This window comes from Bubalus bubalis, chromosome 9 (assembly GCF_019923935.1).
Source record: "Bubalus bubalis isolate 160015118507 breed Murrah chromosome 9, NDDB_SH_1, whole genome shotgun sequence".
In the NCBI taxonomy this organism is placed as follows: domain Eukaryota; kingdom Metazoa; phylum Chordata; class Mammalia; order Artiodactyla; family Bovidae; genus Bubalus; species Bubalus bubalis.
This window is the reverse complement of record NC_059165.1, coordinates 65,971,168-65,986,780: the sequence shown is the minus strand read 5'-3', so window position 1 is coordinate 65,986,780 and position 15,613 is coordinate 65,971,168. Positions and strand designations below refer to the sequence as shown.

Below are 15,613 nucleotides of genomic sequence, written 5' to 3'. Positions count from 1 at the left end.
TTCCAACACCAGAAAGTTACAAATTAAAGAGCAGTCTATGAATGGGATGCAGTGGAGGAAAAAAGACACAGTTATCACCAGTAACCTATGTCCCTATCTTCTATCTCAAAGCCCTGAGCAAGGCCACTTAGGAGCAGTACTTTTCTCAGTATAGTGAGGTGGCCGGTGACAAATACCAGATCACTGACTTACCACTTTCAGACCACTTGTGATAACAGAAATAAAAAAGACTGAGTTGGGTTTGAAGTATCTTCTGAATAAGCAATGCCTTTAGGCACAGTGTGGGTCTCTGACCTGTAATGCCATCTGATCTCTAGTTTATATTGACCAGAACAAATCTGCTTTTGACTGGTCCTCCTCTCCTGAGGCAGAATCAGCGGAGAGGGAGGGCTTTGCTCTCATTGACACATTTCTAACTAAAGCCTGGGCAGAAGTCATTCTGTACCAGTTATTGGATCAACCTTATCTAGAGTGGCAAAATGGGACAATATTTAAAACCAAAATATCCTTCTAAGCAGGTCTTATTGGCCAAAACAAAACTATGTTTGATTTGTGACAACAAGCATACTTATCATTTCACATCTAAATGTGTCAGAATGACTTTTGCTATTTTATTCCAAGGGGAGAAAATTCTAATACTATTTTAATTTCAAAAATTCATAGTTAAGAGGTAGGCAAGTGGGGAGTGGGGTACCACAAGGAAGGGGACCAAAGAATGAAGGCAAAATTGGTTCTAGTATCAGCACACTGGGCAGTGGCAGGTGGGACAAGGACCCACAGAGGAAGATGGGGTCAGGATATTACTTTATATACAGGGGGACCAAGCAATAGATGCATACCTTGAGGATAATGGGAGCCAGGTTTCTTACAGAAGAGAGTTACAAATAAGAAAAGAGGGAAGCTAAAATGAACTCTAGAAAATGAACTGTGGGTGTGTGTGTGTGTGTCTCCTGTGTGTCTTTTCTGAGAGGAGCCAGGAGCAGTAAAACTCCAGTAGTAAGGAGCACATTTTATTCTCATGTCTTGGTTTATATATGCAATTCACCACTAATGGGAACCAAGGCTCTTTGAAAAAAATGGCTTATTCCAGGGAAGGGGCAGGGAAAGTATAAGAATAGCCCAGGGTATCTTGTGCCAGAAAGTAAGGAAAAGTCTTTTTAAAAAAATCATGGAACATATCAAAAGATGTAGAATACAGTTTGAAGAAGCTCCTGCTGGCCAAATCTTGGACCTCCTGAAAATAATGATAGCAGCAGGTAATATCCCATTGAATAAACAGAAATCCACAAATCCACAGCGAGTTTTAAAAACTGAGCAAATAAATGGGGTAAAGTAGAAAAGTCTTCCTTACAGTAGAATTTCAATTAATAAGAATAGAAGAATTAAAGGAGGTAGAAAATTTTCATTTGGCAATGATAGTATTAATTATTTCAGGCCAAGAAAATCAATAAATGTTAAAATTGGTGGGTGAGAAAGGAATAACAGGATATTTACATAGCTTAAAAATATCTAATCAGAAAACATATATTAGTTTTAAAGGAAAACAGAGTAACTTTACAGTGGAGAAAGCTGGTAGATATCGTCTTATTCAAGTGATCAAAGTTAACATTACCAGCGATGGGACAGGTTGCCATCAATTCTCAGTTGATGGGATGCAGGAGCAGAGCTCCATCCTAAAGGAGATCAGTCCTGGTTGTTCCCTGGAGGAACTGATGTTGAAGCTGAAACTCTAATACTTTGGCCACCTGATGCGAAGAACTGACTCATTTGAAAAGACCCTGATGCTGGGAGGGATTGGGGGCAGGAGGAGAAGGGGAAGATAGGGGATGAGATGGTTGGATGGCATCACCGACACAATGGACATCGGTCTGGGTGGACTCTGGGAGTTGGTGATGGACAGGGAGGCCTGGCATGCTGCAATTCATGGGGTCTCAAAGAGTCGGACACGACTGAGCGACTGAACTGAACTGAGGAGCAGAGCTCATCATAACTTCAGTTTTATTCTTGCCCCAAATTCACAACTTCAGTGTAGTCACAAAGAAACATGAGATCAGAACCCAAATTGAGAGACATTATTAAAATGACTGGCCTATAATCTTAAAAAATGTTAAGGATATGAAGGCCAAGAAAGGATTGAACTGTTCTGCATTGAAGCAGGCTGAGGATACATGACAACTAAATGTAATAGGTGGTTCGATGTGACGTCTCTTACTATAAAGGACACTGTTAGGATGAAACTTCAATGAGGTCCTCTGTGAAGTATATTTTGGAGTCCTTTGTATTGTTCTTACAATTTCCCAATAATATGGTAGACATTAAAAAAAAAGGCATCTAAAATTTCAGACAGAAGTATATCTCAGTATAAGACAGAAATTTCCAAAAGATTGCTGCTCCTATTATAACAACAACGAAAAAAACTCAGAAGGACTAAAATTCATACCTTATTTTTAGTCATGTGATAGTAATAAAGGAATATATGTCTAAGTGAACCAAATTCAGAGAAGAGGAAGCCTTTAATAGAACTTTATATACAATATATTAAATTTATTCAGTTCAGTTCAGTCGCTCCGTCGTGTCTGACTCTTTGCAACCCCATGAATCGCAGCACACCAGGCCTCCCTGTCCATCACCAACTCCCGGAGTTCATGTCCAGGATGGACTCACGTCCATTGAGTCAGTGATGCCATCCAGCCATCTCATCTGCTGTTGTCCCCTTCTCCTCCTGCCCCCAATCCCTTCCAGCATCAGAGTCTTTTCCAATGAGTCAACTCTTCGCATGAGGTGGCGAAAGTACTGGAGTTTCAGCTTCAGCATCATTCCCTCCAAAGAAATCCCAGGGCTGATTGCTTTCAAATTGGACTGGTTGGATCTCCTTGCAGTCCAAGGGACTCTCAAGAGTCTTTTCCAACACCACATTAACTGGACTTAAATAAGAATAAGCTGATTAGACAGAGCAGGTAATGAGATCAACAAATTCCAAGATAAGTCAATAATAAAAAGGACTGAACACAGTAAAAGAAATACAGTAAAAAAAAATTGAACAGATCACCAGAGAGCTAGGAGAATATCTGAATAGGACTAACATACATGTGTTATTGACTACGCCAAAGCCTTTGACTGTGTGGATCACAATAAACTGTGGAAAATTCTGAAAGAGATGGGAATACCAGACCACCTGACCTGCCTCTTAAGAAACCTGTATGCAGGTCAGGAAGCAACAGTTAGAACTGGACATGGAACAACAGACTGGTTCCAAATAGGAAAAGGAGTATGTCAAGGCTGTATATTGTCACCCTGCTTATTTAACTTATATGCAGAGTATATCACAAGAAACGCTGGGCTGGAGGAAGTACAGGCTGGAATCAAGATTGCCGGGAGAAATATCAATAACTTCAGATTCACAGATGATACCACCCTTATGGCAGAAAGTGAAGAAGAACTAAAGAGCTTTTTGATGAAAGTGAAAGAGGAGAGTGAAAAGGTGGCTTAAAGCTCAACGTTCAGAAAACTAAGATCATGGCAACTGGTCTCATCACTTCATGGCAAATAGATGGGGAAACAGTGTCAGACTTTATTTTTCTGGGCTCCAAAATCACTGCAGATGGTGACTGCAGCCATGAAATTAAAAGACGTTTATTCCTTGGAAGGAAAGTTATGACCAACCTAGACAGCATATTAAAAAGCAGAGACATTACTTTCTCAACCAAGGTCTGTCTAGTCAAGGCTATGGTTTTTCCAGTGGTCATGTATGGATGTGAGAGTTGGACTATAAAGAAAGCTGAGCGCCAAAGAATTGATGCTTTTGAACTGTGGTGTTGGGAGAAGACTTTTGAGAGTCCCTTGGATTGCAAGGAGATCCAACCAGTCCATCCTAAAGGAGATCAGTCCTGGGTGTTCACTGGAAGGACTGATGTTGAAGCTGAAACTCCAATACGTTGGCCACCTGACGCGGAGAGCTGACTCATTTGAAAAGACCTTGATGCTGGGAAAGATTGAGGGCAGGAGGAGAAGGGGATGACAGGGGATGAGATGGTTGGATGGCATCACCGACTCAATGAACATGCTTTTGAGTGGATTCCGGGAGTTGGTGATGGACAGGGAGGCCTGGCATGCTGTGGTTCATGGGCTCGCCAAGAGTCAGACATAACTGAGCAACTGAACTGAACTGAACATACATGTAATTTGAGTTTCAGGAGAGGAGAGAAAACACAGCGCAGAAGAAACATGAGATCTTGCTAGGGTGATAGAAATGGTTAAAGTTTTGATGTGAGTAATGGCATATATATTTGTTACAAATTATTAACAAAGACTTATGCATTGGGTCGCAAAGAGTCGGACACGACTGAGAGACTGAACTGACTGAACTGATGCATTTCATTGTATGTAAATTATACTTCAATTAAAAAAAATCCACATTCAGGTGTTACTTTTTTCAAGAAATGCTTAAGATTAAATGATCACAAACAGAAAGTGAAGAAATCTTTAATATTGCTCCGATATCTCACTAAGCAATTGCAGGGCTTACCACTTGTTATGGCTGGGTGGAAGGACTCTGGTCTAGGTTCTGGGAGGAGGGTGGGGCCCTGAGACAGGGCGTGTGTGCTCAGTTGCCTCTGACTCTGGTTGAGTTACTGAGCACGCATGACTCCTGGGCAAATTCCCTGGTGGAATCGGATGATCTCAAACAGTGCTGCAGGAACAGGGAGTCTACTGGAGTCTGGCAGAGATTGAGAGCTGTGCCTGTTTCCAGAAGTGCTTCTGAAGCCAGAGAGGGTCATACAGCAGCCCTGACTGGCTCACCTTTCTGGGACTGCAGCTAGGGCTGGCTTCACGGTCAGTGCTGGACACGTGCCTGCTCTCTGCACTTCACCTCTTGCGTGACCCTGGGCTAGACGGCTGTGCCATAAGAAGCCTCACTTTCACCTGGTGAACTCTGCACCTGCTCCCTTGCTGTGTGTTCTCCAAGAACACACTCTGGGCGACACCGGTCATGTGGCTCTAGAAGTGAGGCCTTCTGATATCTTATGTGCTCAATTCAGAAACAATTCCTAAATGATGCTTTTGGGAAAATCACAAGCGAGACTATCTTCTCACCCTGTATGCAAGCTCATAGGACATAGAATGGAGAAGGAAATGGCAACCCACTCCAGTATTCTTGCCTGGAGAATCCCAGGGATGGAGGAGCCTGATTGGCTGCTGTCTATGGGGTCACACATAGTCGGAAACAACTGAAGCACTTAGCTGTAGCACATAGAAGCAAGCTGGGCTGGTTTTATTGTTGCCCATTCATTCATTCGTCCTAATACTTTATCTCCTACTGCATGACAGGCCCTAATCTATGTACTGCAGATACAGCAGTAACCAAAACAGACAAAATCCCTGCCCTCGGGGAACTGAAATTCAAGTGGAGGAGACAGACAGGAGTGGTAAGTGCCATGAAGAAAATGATATCAGGGAAAGTGGATGAGGAGGGCGGGGGTGAAGAACTATTTAGATGAGGTGGTCAGGGAAGGCCTCTTGGAGGAGATGGCCTTTCATGACTTGTATGAAGTGAGGAAAGAGGATCTGAGGACAGAGCAACGGCCGAGTCCCTGTGGTGGGAACAGATGTGGTATTTTCAAGGAGGAGCAAGAAGAGTGTCTGGGGTGGTGGAGAGGGGAGGAAAGTGGCTGAAGAGGTGAGGGAAGGAGGTGACCCAGAGCCGGCAGGGCCGTGCGCAGAGCCCTGACTGCAGCCCAAGTGTGACGGCAAGCCGCTGGGGGATTCTGAGCAGGAGAACAATTCGATATGATTTATGCTTTTAAAATGGATTCTGGCTTCAGGTGGTGTGGTGGGAGGAAGCATGGCTGAAACAGCAGCCTAAGGAGAAGCAATAGATCGCCTTAGGAGGCTGCTGGAGTTGCCAGAGCAAGAGGTGCTGGGGCCTGGACTGGAGGAGGCGGGGGGTGGGCGGCGGGGAGAGTGGAGGGATTCCTGTGCTGTTTCAGGCAGGGCTTGCTGACACAGCAGATGATGCTGTGAGTGAAAGAAAAAGTCAAGGTTCTTTCCTGAATAACCAGGTGAAGGCTGCTTGCTCTTCACTGAGGTGGGGAGTGATCAAGTTTGCTCATAAATTCAAGAGATTTATTCCAACTACACTAAGATTGAGGCGTCTATTAAGTGTCCAAGCACAGAAAAGCAAGGGAGCAGTTGGCTTTGTGGGCCTGGAGTTCAGGAAACAAGTGTGAACTGGAGTCAGAGAACTGCAAGATTTTAAAATCACGGGACTAGATGACATCACCCAGGGAAAGAGTATGGACAAAGAAGAAAAGAGGGCTAGCCTGAAAAAAAATTATTCTTAGACAATTATCAAGTGCAGAAATTTGTGAAACTTAATTCCATTTCTGTGGTAGGAAATTTAATTCGAAAACTACATGTTTAATTAGGTTATTCAGGCTACCTTAGGAGAAACTCTTGCCAAACTTGTTTTTCCTTTACAAGTTGTTCCAGATTAGAAACAAGACCCAAGGTCCCCAGGACTGGGTTAATGTTCTGATGCCTGAGGCTGCTAATGTGGTGGTCTGGGAGCCTGAGGCCAGATGAACAGGGAACAGACGAGCTGCGCACCTCCAGTTGTGGAGTTCCCTGTACCCGGTTTCTGTATGGGGACCATAAAGAAGAAAGAGAAGATGCCCTGGTATTACCATCACAACATGTTGGAGCTGGCATGCTGGCTTTGTCCTCAGACTGCACAGAGTAACCTGTTTCCTGGCCAGTGTTTCCAGCTCCTGTTTGACCATTCAGCACTGCTCACCTTGATGGAGACGGTACCCCAACACGCATTCACTTACACCAGTGGAAACTTCAGTTGTCACCCCATTCAGGAGGCACTCAGCTGTCCCGTTTGCATTTTAGGAGCTGGAGGCCCGAGCCTTGCTACCTCACATACCCTGGTGTCCCTACTGCAGGGCTGCACACAGGGCTCCCCGCTGAGAGATGCTCCACATGTCTGTTCCCTACCCTCAAAGGCAAAGGGTGCTGCCCGACTGCAGCGACAGGAGGAAATAAGGCCTTGTCACATGCAAACAGGAGCTTCCAGTCAGCTGTGTGCTGGAAAGGGGGTAGTCACAGTGGGGAGACCAAGAGGTGGATGGAGGCTCTGAAGGGGCCTGGAGTGGGACACAGAGTGGGTGGGGGCAGTGACGGTGGTGAAGGGGAGGAAGGTTGAGTGGCAGGCAGCGGGATGACTGCGGAAACGAATGGTGGCTGCCCATGCTGGCAAGGGAGGGGACCGGTGGTGGGACGATTTTCTTCCCCTCTGAGAATGAGCCCCCTAAACGACTCACCACAGAGGTCAGGGGACCTGCATAGGGCAGGAGGAAGATGGAAATGACTTAGTATGAGCCTTTTTATACACAAGAACACAGGATAGGTCCGTGAAGGCTGGGTGACCACAGGCCAGGACTAGAGCCCTTCCATGTACATGGCCCAAGTTCTGAGCCGAGGCGGGGCAGTGGGGGACGGTGCTGTGGTCCCAGGGGGTATGGTGGCGAGGAACAGGGGAGCCTGGCGTGCTACAGTCCCTGGGGTTACAAAGACTCGACACGACCTGGCAACTGAACAACAACAACCAACCCACCCCCACGTCACCTCTGCTCCAAGACAAGGGGCGCTCGCTGATAAACAGCCACACCTGCCTTTGTGAAACCAGGACCTTCTGCACAAGAGAAAGGGCATTCTGTGTGACACCACTAGAGGGAGCCCCTGTACCCCGGGTTTCTGGGGCCACCAGGACCTGAGGCAGCCTGCGGGTCCTGGGTAGACGGCACCCCTGAACTTTCTAGCAGTTCAAAATGTCAGTGCAGAGAGACTCCATTCACTGGTTACTAGTGGAGATCTGTGGGCAGTGCCGGAGGCTACAGCAGGAAATCTTATGAAATAATCATACCAGAATGATGAAAACCTCCTGGGACCAGCTGACAACACAGGCAGTTCACGGAAAATGTGAGAAATGTATAACCTGATGGAAATGTTTTGGAGATGGGGAATAGGGAGATATTTTGATTCAATACATGAGAGACAAGGAAAGAGCATGTTGTGAAGAGTTCCGAGTTTGCAGCCACTCAGTTTTGATGTTGAGGTGGTCCGGGGCACCTTGGTTTGCTGGCCCACACTCCCTTTCTGTTGGTGATGCTGAAATCCTGGCAGGTTAGATGACAGTGTCCTCTGAAAGACCAGTGGAAAGCTGGTCTGGGCAGGGAAGCTGACAGTGACCTGATCACGTCGTCACATGGGCCATTTTGGCTGACTTCACTACGCATAGTTCCCATTTCTGGGCTCACTTCTAAAGACGAGAGAAGAGAAAGCATACTGGCGTTGGAGTTCGACAATCCTGAGCTCCTCTTCTGGAAAATGGGAGAGCAAACCTTCCCCTGAGGTCAGCAGAGAAGAATACAACAATGAACATTAAACAGCTGGCCTAGCCCCCAGCCAGTACCTGAAAAAGGCTAGATCTTTCCCCCTTCCCAATAAAGAGACATTCCATTGAGAGGAAATCTATGAAAACAAATCAAAACACCCTTTACATGAAATTTCTCATCTGTATCAGATTGTGCTGAAATTTTAGCCTGTGGATTAACCTATTTCAAGTGAACATGATAGAAAAGATTGATGGGCTCCCATTTATTGAGCATTTACTATGTTCCAGACAGTAAAAGTGCTTGATATAGATCTTCTTCATGGGTGAAGGTGGTACCAAATTGTAAAAACACTTTACTACAAAGGTATTAGTTTGTACATCTTTTAAACATTAAAATTTCATTCATGACCAAAAAAAAAAAAAAAATGAATTTTAGCTTATGCCCATGATTTGTCCCAGAAGCTGTTCTCCAGTTATTCAGATAGCCTGTCCCAACTGCCCTGTAGCAGGAGACTCAAAGCAAAGCATCTTGACACAAAGCGAAACACACAAGTCAAGGCCCTTCCCAGGCGGCAAAGCTGTTAAACTGCCAGGCCTGAGGCTTAGCAACTGTCCACAGCAGGAGCTGTGCTGAGATATTAAGGAAGAGACATAAGGGAAAACTATTTTGAATGTGCATTTAGATGCTTCAGCAGAAAACCTGACAAAGTAATTAGCAGACTCCTGTGAGGGAAGATTTAAGGCCCAGCTGACCTTCTAAGGCACTCATGACAGCTGAATCTCCACTGTTGGAGATTCATTTCTTGGGATAGCCCTTCTGGGCTCCTCTCAGAAAGGATAAGTTTGAACTTTAATTTAAAGTATTCAGGGACTGAATGGTGGTCCAGTGGCTAAGACTCCGTGCTCCCAAAGCAGGAGACAGGGGTTCAATCCCTGGTCGTGGAACTAGATCCCACATGCCATGACTAAGAGTTCACATGCCGCAACTAAGACCAGCACAGCCAGATAAATTTAAAAAATAACAATACATATTTTAAAAAGTTAAAGCAGTCATTCATTCACTTACTGAATAATTTTGCGTTCCTACTATGGGCTAGGCATTATGTCCTGGGAATACAACAGAGGACAGGAAAGACTTGGACCCTGTCCTCAAAGCTCATGGCTACTACATACAGCACTGCAGTTTATTCACCACACAGTGTCCAGGGAGGGATGAAATCTAGTTCACGGTCTGTGTTTCCTGGCATCAGATTGAACTTATCTGGATGAGGGGACACTACTGTCTTTGAACAAAGGCGTCCTCTACTTGCCAAGCCAAGAACTCACAGTGCTCTGTTTGCCCATTGGGGGCACTTTCATTCTGATGCATATGAAGGCTCTGGAGGAGACTGTCCTGAACACAGAGTTACAGGACCATGACTGTCTCACTGATGTCTGCATAGCCTACTGGTGTGGGCAGAGGCCTCCTCCTGGCCCACAACCAGGCCTCAATGGGAGGAAAGAGACGTGGAAAAGAGAGTCTGTGTTTGAAGCTGGGATGAGGGGAAGGGAAGCAGGACCACGTGGGTGGACCCCAGTCCTGCTGCCCTGTGTTGTGGAACCCACTAGACAAGACTCTCCTCTCCCTGGCCTCGGCCCCTTCCTCTTCTCTTTGGGGGCAGGTGGGACTGGACTGTTTGTGACTTTCCTCGTAGCTCTCATCTGCCCTGATTGGGCCACCATCTCCAGGAATAGGCCTTTGATCTCTAAAGAAACCATCTCTCCCAAATAAAAAATTCTTCCAACAGAGAATGTGCTAAGGGTCTAGTGAGTGTGGCCCTTTATGCTGACCATAGGAGGGTCTCCCCACCAAGGGAGGGAGTGCAGAGTATCTGGGAGCCTGAAGATGTGAGGACGAGACCTGCCTCCCATCCCTCTGCAGGGCTGGGCTGACCGGCAGGACCAGAGGGCTTCGGGCTCCAGTATAATGAGCCACCGGCACTGTGTGGGAGCTCTGGGCAGACAGGCCATGCTGCCCTGCCAGCCTGGAAGCTCCCTAATTGGAGAACATCCTGAAGGTGGTCTCCTGACAAAGGTCATTAGGAGAGAGAGTAACAATTCTGATTACTCATAACACAGCTCCCATGGCCAATTAACAGCAGAGGAGGCTGAGCTGCATCACTGGGGGGTGATCTATACGGCTTTGTGTCTCCTGATGGACTGGACAGCGGGCAGCTGCAGAGCAGAGGAAATGATGGCAGAAGGGGTGGCAGAGGTGGGGCTGGAGGAGGAATCACCTATGAGCATCCGCCCTCATGCCAATCCCTGCTGTAATGACACATGGTTAGAACCTCCAAGTCCCTTCTTCAGGTTAACAAACAGCACTGCCTCCACAAGGCAAGAACCCAGACCCCAGACAAAGTAGTTCCTCCTTTCGGAGAGTCAGCACAGGTTTGGGAAGGAGCACGCTGATGTTTGAGGTCATAAAACCACCTTAGTCTCAAGGCGCCTTGTCACACGCTCAGCCTTGGATCTCTAAGCTCAAAGGCTCAGGGGAAGTTTGGTTTTACTGAATCAGAAAATAACCCAGTGTTCCGCCTCACAGGCTGACCCACATCATCTCCACCGGGAGATGCTGGCAGCGTCACCAGAAGAGAGTCAGCCAGCCCTGGGATACCGCCTTCTTCTGCTTTCACCAGCTGTGTGGTCTTGGACCAGTCACACAACCTCTCTGAGCCTCAGTTTGTACTGCTATAGAGCAGAGATAACAACCAGTACCTTGCCAAAGGGTAAGAGAGGGCTCAGGCACAGTACCTAACTTAGAAGGTTCTCAGTACTTGGAAGCGCTCCTTGGTCCATCAGTTTCTTCAGTCAAACTCTATACTAAAGGAATGATCTGGGACTTCCCTGGTGGTCCAGTGGTTAAGAATCTGCCTTCCAATGCAGGGGATGCAGGTTCGATCCCCAGTCAGTGAACTGAGATCCCATATACCATGGGGCAACTAAACCTACACGCTGCAATGAAGACCCAGCACAGCGAAAACAAAAAAGTGAAGAACCAGAAGCCTGAGAGGACGACAGGGCCCCTCCCGGCTGAGGAGCTGTAACTCTCCATCTCAGGTGCTTGCTTTTCCCCACAGCAGGGTGGCCACCATCTCTAGGGCTCCCCAAGCCCCGAGACACTGGACTCCTCCTAGTGGGAGGGTGTGAGGAAAGGGCTATACAGGAGTGCTCCTCACCAGTGCTTCCTGCTAAGAGTACACGTAACTGGGGGTGGGGAGGTGTTCAGGGTAAAAAATGCAAATTCCTAGACTCCACATGCAGAGATTCTGATGCAGTAGTTCTGGGGCAGGTCCTGAGTGTGCCTTTTTAATGAGTGCCCTGCTAAGTTAGGTTGCAAAGCTGTGGACCACACATTGAGAGGCCCCACAGGGCTCCAGCTCGCGCGGTGGGGACACACAAGGCTTTGACCCGGGCAGCAGCCCTGCCTGTGCTGTGGGCAACACACCTGCTTGGGGGCTTCACCTGGCCACATGCACCAGAGAAGTGCGGGCATCCGGGTCTCTCAGGGCAGGTGCACAGGACATCTGCTTTCCATTATGGATCTTTCTGGAAAGTTAGGGGTGCCCAGAGGGTAAGAGAGAGTGAGCTGGGGTGGGGGGCGGTTATTTCAAGGACTCTGCTGAAGCCCCTAATGGGAGAGGAATTGCCCTTTAAAACCCGATGTCAACTTCCGTTAGTTGTGAGGTCGCGAGTAATGTGTGGATAACAATGCTTGAGGGGTGCCAAGCTGGGAATGAGTTACTTTCAAGATAATGAATTTTGAGTGGATTTAAATTTATCCTGATAAAAATCTCATTCTCACATACGTGTGCTCTGAAAGCCTGTTGTGTATGTATAAGGGACTGCACTGGTGTGTGGACCCAGGCAGGGCTTCTGGTCTTCCGTACTTGGGTTACACAAGACAGATGATGAAACCTGTCACATGTGTCATGGCAGGAGACAGGCCTGCTGCACCACCTGGGCTGTGACCCGGGGCTCCCTGTCTTGTCCCAGGGCCCCTGGACCGGCACCTCGCTGACCTCACCCTGCTGCTGCCTCTGATTGGAGCCATGGGGGTCTCTGGAGGGACATGAGGGCACGCCCTGCCCACAGCCAGCAAAACAGGAAAGACAGCAGGTAGGGGTGGAGGGGAGGGCTGGGGCAGGCCCATTCTGAGTCCCTGTGGTTCACAGTGAAGCCCAGACATTCCTCCCATGAGAGACACGTGAGTGGGAGACACTGGGCAGGTGCTCCACCTCGCAGCAGCCCAGAGCCCCGAGCACGGGGCTGCCCTGTGTGGACGGGAAGCGACCGCCCAGGAGCCAGTGTGCTACAGGCAGGGGTGCCCATCTTCACGCGCAGCAGCCCAGCCCAGCCCGCAACTGCAAGCACACATGTGGGCACGCCAACTCAGCATGTGCCTTTCTGTCTGGCCATTAACCTTAACGTGACTCTTTAAAAGTGTGTTTTTTTTTTTTTTTAAAGAAATGAGCAAGTGTCTCCTTGTCCACAGGCAGGGATTTTGATTTTGCCTTTCTTCCCTTAGAGCTGGGCTCCTAAGGATACCACAAATGGGAGGAAACCCAACACTAAGATTCCACAAAGAAATCTGATCTCTGGACCTGCAATCCCACTCCTGGGCATGTATCCAGAGAAAAACATGATCTGAAAGGATACATGCATCCCAACATTCACTGCAGCACCCTTTACAATAGCCAAGACATGGAAGCAACCTAAATGTCCACCAACAGAGGAATGGATAAAGAAGATGTGGTACAATTTGCACAACGGAATATTCAGTTCAGTTCAGTCAATCAGTCGTGTCCAACTCTTTGCGACCCCATGAATCGCAGCACGCCAGGCCTCCCTGTCCATCACCAACTCCCAGAGTTCACTCAGACTCATGTTCATCAAGTTGGTGATGCCATTCAGCCATCTCATCCTCCGTCGTCCCCTTCTCCTCCTGCCCCCAATCCCTCCCAGCATCCCAGCCATTAAAAAGAATGAAAAGATGCCATTTGAAGCAACATGGATGGACTTAGAGATTTCCATACTGAGTGAAGTAAGTCAGATAGAGAAGGAAAATTATCATACTATATCCCTTATATGTGGAATCTAAAAAGAAATACAAATAAACTTATAGAGACTGACACAGAAGGAACTTATGCTTGCCTATACACATTACTGTATTTAAAAAGGATAAACAACAAGGACCTACTGTATAACACAAGGGACTGATCAATGTTATGTGGCAGCCTGGATGGGAGGGTAGTTTAGGGGAGAATGGATACATGTATATGTATGGCTGAGTCCCTTCACTGTTCGCCTGAAACTATCACAAATTGTTAAACGGCTATGTGTGTGTGCATGCTCAGTCGCTTTAGTCATGTCCCACTCTTTGTGACCTCATGGACCATAGCCCACAAGCCTCCTCTGTCCATGGAATTCTCCAGGCAAGAACACCGGAGTGGGTTGCCTTGTCCTCCTCCAGGGGATCTTCCCGACTCAGGGATCGAACTCATGTCTCCTGCATTGCAGGCAGATTCTTTACCGCTGAGTCACTGGGAAGCCCCAATTGTCTATACCCCAATTCAAAATTAAAAGTTTTGTTTTGTTTTTCAAAAAAAAAGAAATCTGGTCTCTGGAGTGGCCTGACCAGGGCTCTGGCTGTAGTTAAATTGGTTTACCCCTGAAAACCCTACGACAGTGGAGATCTGCTCTCAGGAAACCCATACCCCATAGAGTCACTAACACGAGTAGCTGTGCCCTTAGCCCTCAACTCAGATGGTGGTGAGGATGACAATGCTGAAGGCACCATGCGGGCCGGACACTCACTGTGTAGCTGCCCTGGGCGGGGTGGGGGGGAGTTTGTTTCCTCACTTCATCCTCATAACCACCTCCCGAGATGGGGTTCTGGTATTCCCACGGTACAGGCGAGAAGACCGGCAGGGCGAGGATTCTATGCTTGGGATCAGATCTTGTGCTCAGACCACCATCCAGGGAAATGGGAAGAAAGAGGACAGCTGTGACAACAGTCATGCTAACAGAAGATGCCCAGGATGGACACTAAGTCCAAGCTCTTTCTCCTTCCAGAACCTGCCTTGATCAAAATTAGGCCTGTCCTCTGAGTGTGGATCTCGAGTCTCCTAAGCATCAAGACAGGTCAGGTCATCAGAGTTCACTGTCTTATGGTTGTCTCTATGCCCCAGGTTGCCCGCTGGAAACAGGACAAAGCAGGATAAGCTTAGGACCCATTCCCTGTAAGGCACAGACTCTCAGCCTGTGGTCATGCTCCCTCAGCAACCTCCCAGAATCCACCAGCACACACCACACCAAGATGTAACTCAGTGAGAACATAAGGTCCCTCCCTTCCCTTTTCAGGTTAATTGAGCCTGTACCATAGTTCACATACTCCTGTTTTCAGATCTCTGATTATTGATTAATGGCAGGTCACTGGTCACAGACATACACTGCATAGCATCAGCATTTGAGACATGAGCTGTAAACAAATGCTCATAATTAGTGCTTGAGAAAGGCTGGGTGGCCCCAAGATGCACAAAGCATTTGGGAAATGTGAGATGCAATTTTTCCTTATCCAGACAATTTCCAAATTCTAGATGTAAAGCTGCCTGGGTGTGGGACCTAAGTTGAAAGTAAGATTTTTCACACTAGGGGCAAACTTCACAAGAGAAAAAAACAACTGGAGAAAAGTTGATTGAGTTAATTGTCTTTTCCCCGCTGCTGTTCCGAGGTACGGGAAGCTGGACAGGCTTCCTCTGAAGCCTAGTCTTGCTCCAGCCGCAGTGCCTCTGGGGTGGGTCTTGCTGCTTCTGCCAACACTCCACTATCTCCCAGGGGTTGGGCTTAATGGGAAAGCGGCATTTGCAAAGGTTTCAGGGAGTGGCCCTGGGATGGTGATGCTTGTTGCTATGGTAATAAATATAAAGTCTCCAGTTCATCACTGTCATCTCAGCAGGACTTGGGAGAGCAATGGACAAGTCAGAGCCCTTATGTGTTTGGTTACAGATGCATTCATGAGCTCACGAAAGAAGTGGAGGAATAACTGCTCAGGCATGCCTTAGCTCACTGCGTGTGTTGTTTCAGCCAAATTCTTTATGTCAAAATCTTACTCTACAGAACAAAAGAGTGGAATATAGCTTTCCAAAATAATAAGCTTCCTCCTTTCTTCTCTTC

At 47.4% G+C, this 15,613-nt stretch overlaps 1 protein-coding gene across 2 annotated transcripts in view; it reads right to left on the bottom strand.

Annotated features, from left to right (window-relative positions):
- Positions 1-15,613, bottom strand: part of FSTL4 (follistatin like 4) — a 447,609-nt gene that overhangs the window by 254,058 nt on the left and 177,938 nt on the right. The window lies entirely within an intron of this gene.